Here is a 12,044-nt window from a genome sequence, read left to right as displayed (position 1 = left end):
GAGGAAACTGAGAAACAGAGTGAAGTAACTTGCTCCAGATCACACAGTTAGTAAGTTTCTGAAGTCAGAATTATTGAGTTCTTATCATCATGACTGCTAGAATCAGAGGATTGGAAGGGAATTTTATATTTAAAGTCACCTTCATTTTATAGAAAAAGGAACCAAGTTTTAAGTAAGTCACTTGGATAAGATTACACAGTGAAGTGATTGATATCCACTCCAGATTTCCTGTTAGGATTTTTTCATTGCTCCATATCTGACTCCACTCCCTACCCCATCTGTGAGCTAGATGTGACTCCCAACTCGTTCCTCACCATTGGCACTATTATTCCCTTACCAGCTCTTCTGTCTCCTTTTTCCCATATTTGCTCTTCATCTAACATCTTAGCTCCCTACTAAATAATTTTGGGGAAGGGAACCAAACTCTACTTGATTGGTTCAGTAAAAATTGTCTTAGAACACAGAGGAAGGAAAGTCAAAATACTTAAAATCAATAAACCGAGAATGGTAGAGCTAGAAAGGGATTTTGGAAATCAACACAAACAACTTCTTCACTTTACACATAAGGAAACAGAGACATACAGAGAAATAACTTCTCGAGATGACAGACAGGTTAGTGGCAGAACTAGGAATAACATGGAATCAATGGATCTGACATTGGAGCTATCAAAGACCTCAATGATACCTTTTTTCCACTCTACACCAAACTAGTAATTCTATCCTCTCTGCAATTTATGCACAAGAATAGGGATTATTTTGTCTTGCCTTTATTTGTATCCCCATCACTTATATAATGCCTGGCACAAAATAGGCTCTTAAGCAATCTAGGTGGTTGATTGATTAATCCTATTTGCCTTTTTGGGGCCAAATAAATTATAAGCTCCTCAAGGACGAATAAATCATAAGCTTCTTGCTTTTCTTCATATCCTCATCTCTTATTACAATGCCTAAAACATAGTAGGCACTTACTAAGTGTTTATTCATTGGTTGATTTAAATAGAACAAGGTTCTTTCCCACATGGCAGGTACTCTTTTTAGTAATTTAAGTTTATCCCACCTAAGTGGGCTAAACTCTTCTTCAGGTTAAACATCCCCAGCTCTTCTATCAATCCTCATATGCTTGGAATTCAAGGTCTTTGAGCATTCTGGTTCCTCTCTTAGAGATCCATAGATCTGCAAACATTCATTAAAGACTTTCTGGGCTAAGCTTGAAGCAGAGCTCCACAGTACATTTTCTCCAATGTGGTATCCAGAAATGAACCCAATATTCCAGGAGTGAGCTGAGCAACAAGACATTAATTGTCCAGCACTAAAGTCCTAGCTCTGAGCCTCCTGACTCTAATCCAAGAATCTAATATTCTTGCTCTGATCCACAGTCCAATGAGTCTCTTTTTTAAAAGAGAAAACAAGTCAAGAAGGAATTCTATTTTCTTTCTATTGTTTATTATTGTCATTATATTCATTCCCTATCCCTCAAATTCTTCCTCTCCTTTTCAATAGCTTTTTAAAGCCCCCTTTTTATTATTTTTAGTACTATAAAACATATCTTCTGATTCTATATTATTTTTATTCAGTCCTTTAGGGGAGATTCAAACTCATAATTCCTCATTCTGTACTTATTACTTTTATATAAGTCCTGGGCTTACCTACCAAGTTACACAGCTATAACCGTATTGGGTTCTTTGAAGCACTTAATAACAGATTTAGCATCCCTATTAACTGAGATTTGACTAGGATGTTTTGTAATCCATGAAATTATGATAGCAAAATGAATATCTTATGGCATCAAATCAATCTTTCTACTATGATTTATTGATTTCTTCAGATACTATAGTTCCATGCTTGTGTTTTCAACAGAGACAGGAAGAGAGATAAATATTTCTCTACCCAAGTGTTTTCCTTTTGAGTTACTATAACACTTGGAGAGGACTGCCCATATTTTTAAGGATGTTATTAGACAAAAAGCTATTGGGATAAGGGAAAGAGAATAGGAGGTAAGTCAGAGGCTTCTGTGCATATCAATACTATTTGTAAGTTAAAAACTAACACATCTCATGGCCTGTAATAGTAATATATCTAACATTAGTCTTTAGGACTGTCAAATGTTTAGGGAAAACCAAAAGGCCAGAAAACTTTATTATTTAGCTCAAGAATTGATGTCTTTTACAGTGAAAAGCATTGAATCACTGTGTCCTTGGGACCTGTGTCTTACATTCCAGAGTAAGATATCATTCATCATTTTAAAGTCTCATCCAATCAGTATCTCAGATCTCCAAATCTACTAAAATAACATAATCATGGGTGAAAAAAGGTTGTAAACATTAGGCCTAGAGGAATTATAAATGGACATCCAGTCCATTCTCCTTCTGACAAGCAGGATCATGACTTCTACATAATAAATACTTCATAAGTGTGAATGAATAATGGGTAAATAATGAATCTTGTAGCTCTACATCCATAATAGACCTGTTTTCCACTCCACCCCCACTATAGTCTGCCATGGATTCCAGACCAGCACCATCAGATGCCATACCAGGGAACCAGGAATTATTCTCTTCCCCTGATCCCTTAATTGCCGGATTGGCCAGTTTTCATCAGGCACCAAATCCTGATCCATATTCTTGTTTCCCAAGGTCTGCAGGGCCTTACCTTCAGCTGTTACACTCCTTCTCTTAACCTCCCTATGTATCTCCTGACTTTTTCATCTGCTGTGAACTGAACCAAAACTTCCTTTATAGATTGTTTCCATCTTTTAGACCCTGAATATCTTCTCTATTTGTATCCTCAGCATTTAGCACAGTGCTTTGTATTTAATAAAGGCTTAAACTTTTTAAAAAATATTTTATTCTTGTAAAAATTAGATCATTCTAGGATATGGTGAAATGATAATTAAACATTAAAAGTTAGAAGAATTAAAAATATTCCTAAAAAACCATCATGCAATCAAATAATAATTAAAACACTGAACACAAGTATACTATAGAAATCTAAATGTACACTAATTAGCAACATTCTTAATAAGTGGGTCAAATAACACATTTAGAAAAAATTAACAATGTAAAAATAATTATGACAAAAAGTCAACATAAACTCATGAATATATATATATAGAAATATATTATATATATACATATTCATATATGTATGTGGATATATGCATATATATAAATGTAATTTGTATATAAACATATGATATATGTATATATTTCAGAAAATATTTATTAACAAAGTAGTAAAAGAGAGAACTAATGAACTGATCTCACAAATAAACAATTTGGAAAATTAACAAATATTTATAAAGTAAACTAGAAAGAAGAAATATCAAATATTAGAGGAGAAAAAATAAAACAAAAAATTTCAAGACCATGGAAATTATAAATATTTAAAAGTAGTTTTCTTAAATACTAAGGAAATAGGCACATGTTTAATTAACTGGAAAAGAAGAAATATGAAAATCAAAAAAAATTATTAAAACTTTTTATTTTTCAAAACATATGCATGGACACAATTCTTTAATATTAACCCTTGCAAAACCTTGTATTCCACTTTTCCCTCATTTCCCCCATGTCCTTCCCTAGATGGCAATTAGTCCAATATATGTTAAACATGGTAGAAATATATGTTAAATGCAATACATGCATACATATTTATACAATTGTGCTGCCCAAGAAAAATCAAACCAAAATCACTAAAAAAAAAAAAAAAAAAAGAAGAAAAAGCAGAATAAAATGCAAGCAACAACAAAAAGAAAAAAATGCTATGTTGTGAACCACCCTCAATTCTCACACTCCTCTTTCTGGGTGTAAAAGGCTCTCTTTATCAATGAACAAGTGGGTTTGAATCATCTCATTGTTGAACATCATCAGAACTGATCATCGTATGATCTTCTTGTTCCCATGTATAATGATCTAATCCTGCTCATTTCACTTAGCATCAGTTCATGTTAAGTCTCTCCAGGCCTCTCTGACATCACCCCTGCTTGTCATTTCTTACAGAACAATAATATTCTATAACATTCATATGCCATAATTTACTCAGCCATTCTCCACTTGATGGGCATTCATTCCAGTTTTTCGTCACTACAAAAAGAGCTGCCACAAACTTTTTGGCACATGTGGGTCCCTTTCCCTGCTTTAAGATCTCTTTGGGATATAGGCCCAGTAGTAACACTGCTGGATTAAAGGGTATGCACAATTTGATAACTTTTTGAGCATAGTTCCAAATTGCTCTCCAGAATGGCTGGATTCATTCATAGCTCCACCAGCAATGTATCAGTGAACCAGTTTTCCCATATACCCTCCAACATTAGTCATTATCTTTTCCTGTCATCTTAGCAAATCTGACGGGTGTGTAGTGGTATCTTAGAGTTATTTTAATTTGCATTTCTCTGATTAATAATGATTCGGAACGCTTTTTCATATGACTAGAAATAGTTTCAATTTCTTCATCTGAAAATTGTCTGTTCATATCTTTGACCATTTATTGATTGGAGAATAACTTGAATTCTTATACATTTGAGTCAATTCTCTATATATTTTAGAAATGATGCCTTTATCAGAACTTTTTAATGTAAAAATGGAAAATCAAATTATTAAATGAAAATGAACCAATTTACAACACACTGAAATGAAATAAAATAATTTTCAAAACTAATATACATAAGGAGAGATAAGCAAAAAGGAGGGAAAAAAAAGTGGATCATTACAAGCACAATATAAAATAGTTTTAATTAGCAAAACAAAAAATAGATATTTGCCGATCCAATATCAGAGAGAGAGAATTCAATGAATTCAATGAAGAAAGAAGGGAGAGAAGGCTATGGTTCAGATGTCTTTATGATAGAATCCTAGTAGACATTTAAAAACAATTAATATTTTTGATATCAAAATTACACTAACCAACATATTTTTATGAGTTAGAAATTGTTATATATCAAAATAATCAATGTTTAAATATATCAAAATAATCAATGTTTAAATACAGACAAATATTATTCATGAATATTGATACAACTATTAATGAAATTGCAGAAAAATCATTATAGCAATATGTTAAAAATGCATTCATTTTGAACAAATTATAATTATGCAAGAAATTCAAAGATGGTGCAACATTACATAAATAATCAGCATAACTCACAACATTCAAATCTTCAAATAGATCTAGGGTCTCATCAACTTGGCATTCCCTTCAGTTAATTAAATTGCAACATATCCATGTCTGGACATCATCCATAACTTTTGTCAAAGTCCCTATATAACTACACCACAAGTTTACTAAGTACACAAGGATTAAAATAGTTTATTCTCAAATTAAAAAATAAAACAAGCATTTTCAAAACATGGTAGAATACAAAGGGAGAAAATATGATTGCACATAAAACAGGAAATCTATTATATTCAACTTAGTATTCCTTATTATTTCTATCATTATGAGGCAATTGGAGTTAAGTGGCTTGCCCAGGGTCATACAGCTAGTAAATGCCAAATGTCTGAGGTCATATTTGAACTCGGGTTATCCTGACTCCAATTGCTCTATCCACTGCCCCACCTAGCTGCCCCAAACTTGCTATTCTTTTAAAATATGTAATAAAGTTATCATGTGATTTTCTTTTTTGCCCCTTTTCTCTTCCTTCTCCCACACTTCACCCTAGAGATGGTTATCATTAGATATAAATTTCCATTCCATTCTAATAACTTTATATTAAGCAATTAAGTCTTTCTTTCAAAAAGTTAATTCCAGTGCATATCAGTCCTATTTGTAAGTTAAAAATGAATACACATCATGTCTCACAATGGTAATACATCTAACATTAGCCCTTGGGACTGTTAAATGTTTAGGGAAAACCAAAGGACCAGAAAACTTGGTATGTAAACATTCTTGTTTCCAAGATTACATCTTTCTAATTGAGTATAACAGTTTACATGTCCAAGAGGAGACATATCACATTCATTCTAGGTCTTGTGTCTTGATTTATTCTGAACTTAGACAGATTTTGTGCTAATTCTGGGTGCTACCCAGGACCTCCAAAAGTAAACTTGTTTTTTCTTGATCTTTCCTTAGTAGGAATAAAAACAGCTGGGTACAATCCATTTAAAAACAAACAATGATTTTATGGTTTTTGAAGATTGTGATTAAGTCACATCTTAGCTTTCTCTTCTCCAAACTGCATAATTTCAGATGCTTTCTCTGAGATTCCTCAGGGCTCTGAAAATGTTCCAGCTCCTATATATTCTCCTTCAGTTGTGGAAGATCATCTGGCTTTCATTCAAGAGGTCTGGTGGGACTCACAAAGGATATTTTCTTTAGACTCAAAAATAAATGGCCCTAGACAATTCAAATTGGGAATGGCCTTATTAAATAATGCTTCCAATGACAATATGTGAATCCAGGGAATTGAGATACCATATTCAGTCCCCAAGAAATTTCCATTCAAGACCTATTTTCCCCCCAAAGTCCTAAAGGTCACAATGTTTCCTGCAGACACTTATAGTCCTTGTCCTTTTCCTTGGGAAGCAGAGCAGTTCAACATTTGGCCTTCATCTTTCATACTATCTTTAGGTACTCTTCCTACCATTTTCCCATTGCTCCATCATTTTTTCCATCCTCTCTTACTCTCTTTTCCCATTTATTTTTGCATTCAATACTTTAACCTACCCCTTACAATAAAAATAAAGAAATATTCTGAATACATCAAGATTAATTAAAAAAATGTTTAATGTATATGAGTGTTAAAGATACAGAAAACCCTTCTCTGCTGATTTTTTTGATGGAAGTTTAGTTTCTTTATGATTTATCACTTGCATAAAGAAAAAAATCCCCTATAATCATCATCATCAGAGACTTCTTGGTAGCGTGATGGTGACTCTGGGTTTTCAAGGCTATCACAGCATATCCAAAGCTTTGACAGGGCCCATCAATCTAAAAAGACTTTGAATGAGTAAGAGCCTCATGATGGACTACATTATTGAAGGGCCACCCTTACTAAATTTAGATATGGTCATCGCCAGTAATGATTTATAAAGAATTGCCTTTTTTTTTCTTTTTTACAGCTTAAGCAATTCATGAAGACTATTTAGAAATATTTAGAGAAACTATGAACTCTATTAATGTGGAAGAGTATTTAGACTCAGTAGACCTGGAATCCTTGAAACATTTAAAAGAGAAGATCTTTGGTACATCTATCTTTGTTTCTAATTGTGTGACTTGGGACACATCACACTCACTCTAGATCCTTCATCTATTAAAAAAAAATAGAAGTTGGAGTGGACTGATGATACTTAAATTTACTTCCATAGTTTTGTGGTTTTCTGTTATGATACTATTGGATCAAATAAGCACCAAAAAGTTTTAGACTTTTTCTGGTAATGAGAATAGATTTTATGTCAATATAGACAAATTCTATCAGGTTAGTAGAACAAGCTTTTACTACTTACTCTGTAAGACTTTGGGGATGCAAAAACATAAATGAAAGTTCTCTGCTCTTACAGTGCTCATATTCTGTTGGGGTGATTCAACATGTATACAGATAAATAAATACAAAAGAAGTTTAGGAGGGTGAGCTAATCAATCAATATTTATTAAGCCTTTTATTATGTATGAAGCACTGTGTTAAGCACTAAGAATATAAAAACAAAGGCAAAAGATAATCTCTGCCTGAATGTAATGGGAAAGATGACAAGCAAATATGTATGAACTATATACAGAATAAATAAAATAATTAAAAGGGGGAAGGAACTAGGATTAAGAGGAATTGGGGAAGCTTCCTAATAATGTGTGATTTTAGTTGGATTTTGAAGTAATCCTGGGAAGCCAAAACTGGCAGGGATGAAGAGGGAGAGCCTTCTAGGAAGGTGAGGCAGTCAGAGAAAAGGCTCTCTGGCATCTGGGTAATACCCAGATAGAGTGATATTGCCAAATGTCATCAGATTGAAAAGTGTGTAGTAGGGATTCAGGTGTAAGAAGACTGAAAAGATGGGTTGAAGGACACTAATTTGTAGGGATTTGAACACCAAACAGAGCATTTATATTTAATCTAAGAGATGATAAGGAGCCACTGGAGTTTATTGAAGAGGGTGGTAAGGATGATTAGGCTTGTACTTTACCTTACTGGTGGCTGAGTGGAAGATGAATTGTAGTGGGCTCCAGGAAGGCGGACTCACCAGCAAGCTGTTGAATTAATCCAAGGATGAGGTAATAAAGACTGTACCAGGGTGGGGGCAGTATGAGAGAAGAGGGGGGAATATTTGATAAATGTTGCAAAAATAAAATCAATAGGCATTGGTATTTGGATATTGAGGAAGTGAGAGAAAGAAAATGAGAATCAAAGATAAATTCCAGGTTTTGAACTTGAAGGTCTGGGAGGAGAAAGGTACCTTCAACAGTAATATAAAAGTTTGGCAGGGAAAATTTGTGGGCAAAGATAATTATTTCAGTTTTGGACATGTTGAGTTTAAAATTGTCTACTGGGCATTCATTTTAAGATGTCAGAAATACAGTTGGAAACAACCATGTTAGCTGTATTACTCAATGTCATTTCACACAATGAGACCACCAATTCACCAAATGTCCTAAGTGGAGATCTTAGGACTTGAAGTGGGTCTGGACAGAAATCAGATCCTGTCTTCTCATTCTGTAGACAGGAAAGGAAGTTAATGACTTGACCAAGATCATAACTAGTACATGGGAGAAAAGGCATTTGAATTCATGACTTACTGACTCCAACCATAAATCTCTTTTCATTACATTATGATATTATTTTTTCTCTTGTATATCAATTTATCTGTTCATTATCACTCAAACTGAACTGTTTTTAGAACTAATAATCTTATTGGCAGCTGTTGCAGAAGATTGAGGTGAGGGGGCAAAGGTATTTCAAGTTTGTTCAGTTTTCAGTCACATTTGACTTTTTATGTCTCATTTGCGGTTTTCTTGCAAAGATACTTGAGTGGTTTACCATTTCCTTCTCCAGCTCATCTTACAGATGAGGCAACTGAGGCAAATAGAGTCACAGGGTCTTATAACAAGTAAGTATCTGAGGTCAGATTTGGACTCAGGAGGATAAAGCTTCCTGATTTTAGATCTAGCTTTCCATCTACCACATCACCTAGTTCCCATAATCCTAAATACTAAGGCTCAGAATATAAAGGCACAAACTTTGTGTCAAATCAAATAGGAAAGTAGGCCATTTGAAAAAACTTAGTTCCATTTGTACGCTATGATCCTTGGATTCTTGCCTTAACTCACACTTGGCTGTTTTGACCTCTATATTTCAATTAAACTAGATTTCTGTATTTTGAACAAAATTCTTGTCCCTCCCTATTTCCCACACTGGCTTGTTGTTTCATGATATTAGTTGACTTTTTGGTCACATATGACCTTCCTTCAGGTTCATTCCATTAAAAATTTCTATGTGTAGCAGATCCTGTTCCAGGAGTGAGATTAAGGGTATATATAACAATAGGAAAAGGACATTAGCAAGATTATATTCAATTTGGAGTTTTTGTTGCTGTAGTTATTACTTAGTAATCCTTAATTAATGGTAGATTGTAGGCTCACATATCCAGAGTTAAAAAAATAACTTGAAGGATATTTAGTCCAAGCTCTTCATTTCACAGATGTGGAACTTGAGGTCTGAGGAGGAGACTTGCCCCAATTTATACAAATAATCAAAGTCAGAGGATCATTCAGATTATTGCACAGTGCCTGACACATAGTAAAAGCTTAATGAATGCTTGTTGATTGATTAATTGGTTTTCAGTAATCCCTTTTCCTGTTAGAGATTGATGACCCCCCTTTTTTTGAACACTGGACAAATGGACTAATAGACCATTCAGCTGCTTTCATCCTATTTTCATTAAGGCACTTATAGTGGGTTGGGGACAATAATTTTCATTCATACTAGATTGAGGCAAAAGTTGTTGATCAACTTGTCTAGAAAAAGAATCATTGAGTGAAAAACTGAATTGTTGTGGAGGGGTCACTAATAGTTAATACTTATTGAGCTAGAAGGTAAAGTGGATAGAGTACCAAGGCTGGAGGCAGGAAGACTCATCTTCAAATGTGAGCCTGGGCAAGTCACTTAATCCTGTTTGCCTCAGTTTCCTATAAAATAAGTTGGACAAAAAATGGAAACCACTCCAGTATCTTCGCCAAGAAAACTCCAAATAGGTCATAAAAAGTTGTATTTGACTGAAAAACAACTGAAGAATAATAAGAATATATTAAGAACCCACTAATATGCCTAATATGTGCCAGTACTATGCTAAGTGCTGGGGAAAAGCTAAGTGCTCTGAGTATATATGTATGTATGTATATAAATGTGTATCTGTGTGTATGTGTATTATATATATATATATATATATATATATATATATATATATATATATATACATATATATATATACATATAATTCAAGTTTAATCAATGAACTGAAGGCACTGACATTAAGAAGAATCAGGAAAGGCTTGCTGTAAAAGGTAGGATTTTAGATGGGACTTGAGAGTAGAACTTTATTACACTTTAATGGATTAAGTAGGATTTTATTTTTCCTAATTTACAAGGAAGTTAAGTTACAGAGTTGTTTGTCAAGAATTCACTTGGGCTAATCTGAGAAAGAGACAGCATGGAATAATAGAGAGAATGCCAACAACTCAGAATTGGAGAAATACAGGTTTAGAAACTTATTATCTGTGTGACCCTAAGCAAGTCATTGAATCAACTGTGTCTATAAAATGAAGGAGTGAGACTAAACTGGCCCCTTAAAAAGTCTCAGTCCATGACCTGTGAGTTAGCTGTCCATAGGCTCCATAGAAAGCAAGCATGATTTCATTGGCTTCAATTAGCAGTGAGTGGGAGATTCCAGTCCAGTTTTGCCTTCCTTTCCTAGTCTCTTTTTGGAAAAGTTGCTGATCATAATTACATCCTTGGAAGAAAGTTAGTTGAAATCTCTTATTTAAACCAATTAAATTTCAAATAAGTATTGAGAAGGAAGAGGACCATATTTATCCTTGGAATAGTCAGTCATTCCTGTGCCAACTTAATAATAATAATAGCAATAATAATAATAAAAATTACATTTATATAGTGCTTTCAGGTTTGCAAAATGCTTTATATTTGGTATCACATTTAATAACACCTTCACAATAATCTTGGAAAATATGTGATATTATAATGTTATTTTATTGTCTAGGAAATTGAGGCAGGTAGTAATTAAGTGACTTGTTCAGGGTCATACAACTATTAAGTTAATGAGATAATATTTTAACTCAAGTCTTCCTATCTTCAGATCCAGCTCTTTATTGAGGGTTGCACCCCAACTGATTCACTATTTTCTTAAGTGGCAGAAAAGTGGCACTTTTTTCTTAAGTGGCTCCTACCTTTTTATAGGTAGGAGCAGGAAGAAGAGGAAATCAAAAGGAATTCAGTTTGTGGACTAGTTAGTCCACTTCTAAGGTACAAACCTCTCATTAAGCTGCAATTGATTTAATAGTCTAAAGGTCCAAAGTGATTCACCTCCATTCATTCCTAGCTTACTCCATTCATGTCCAGTTCTAATCCAATGTGTGATTATAAGGCAACAGATTAGGATTCTTAATAAAGCAACAGTAACTCTATCTACTTAAATGATGGTTGTCATTATATGTAGACTCCTTGGGAGGCTGGCTCCCTAGATTGTCCTGTATTAAAAGAACCAAAAATTTGCAAGTTCCCAAAATTATCTCTGAAAAGCTTCCCAAAAATCCTGAAGCTTGGCTCAGTACCACCTTCATTTGGGAAGCAGAGCCCCACTTTACTTTTTTACAACCCCACTTTAGGATAAAGATGAAAATCAAGAAATGGCCTGGAAAAATGAGCAAACAACAGGAAAAATGCTGACCATAGAAAACTACTACAGTGATTAAGAAATTCAAAACACAGAAAAAACAAAACTCAGAAAACAAGAAAGTTAAAATGCCTGCATCCAAAGCCTCTGAAAAAAATATAAATTCTTCTCAGGCCATTGGAGAGCTCAAAAAGCATTTATTCTGACAATGATGAGACA

At 33.8% G+C, this 12,044-nt stretch overlaps 1 protein-coding gene across 1 annotated transcript in view; it reads left to right on the top strand.

Moving 5' to 3' along the window:
* Positions 1 to 12,044, top strand: part of RGS5 (regulator of G protein signaling 5) — an 86,656-nt gene that overhangs the window by 57,072 nt on the left and 17,540 nt on the right. The window lies entirely within an intron of this gene.

The sequence above is a fragment of the Sarcophilus harrisii genome, chromosome 4 (assembly GCF_902635505.1).
Source record: "Sarcophilus harrisii chromosome 4, mSarHar1.11, whole genome shotgun sequence".
Lineage (NCBI taxonomy): Eukaryota > Metazoa > Chordata > Mammalia > Dasyuromorphia > Dasyuridae > Sarcophilus > Sarcophilus harrisii.
This window is presented reverse-complemented; position numbering and strand designations above follow the sequence as displayed.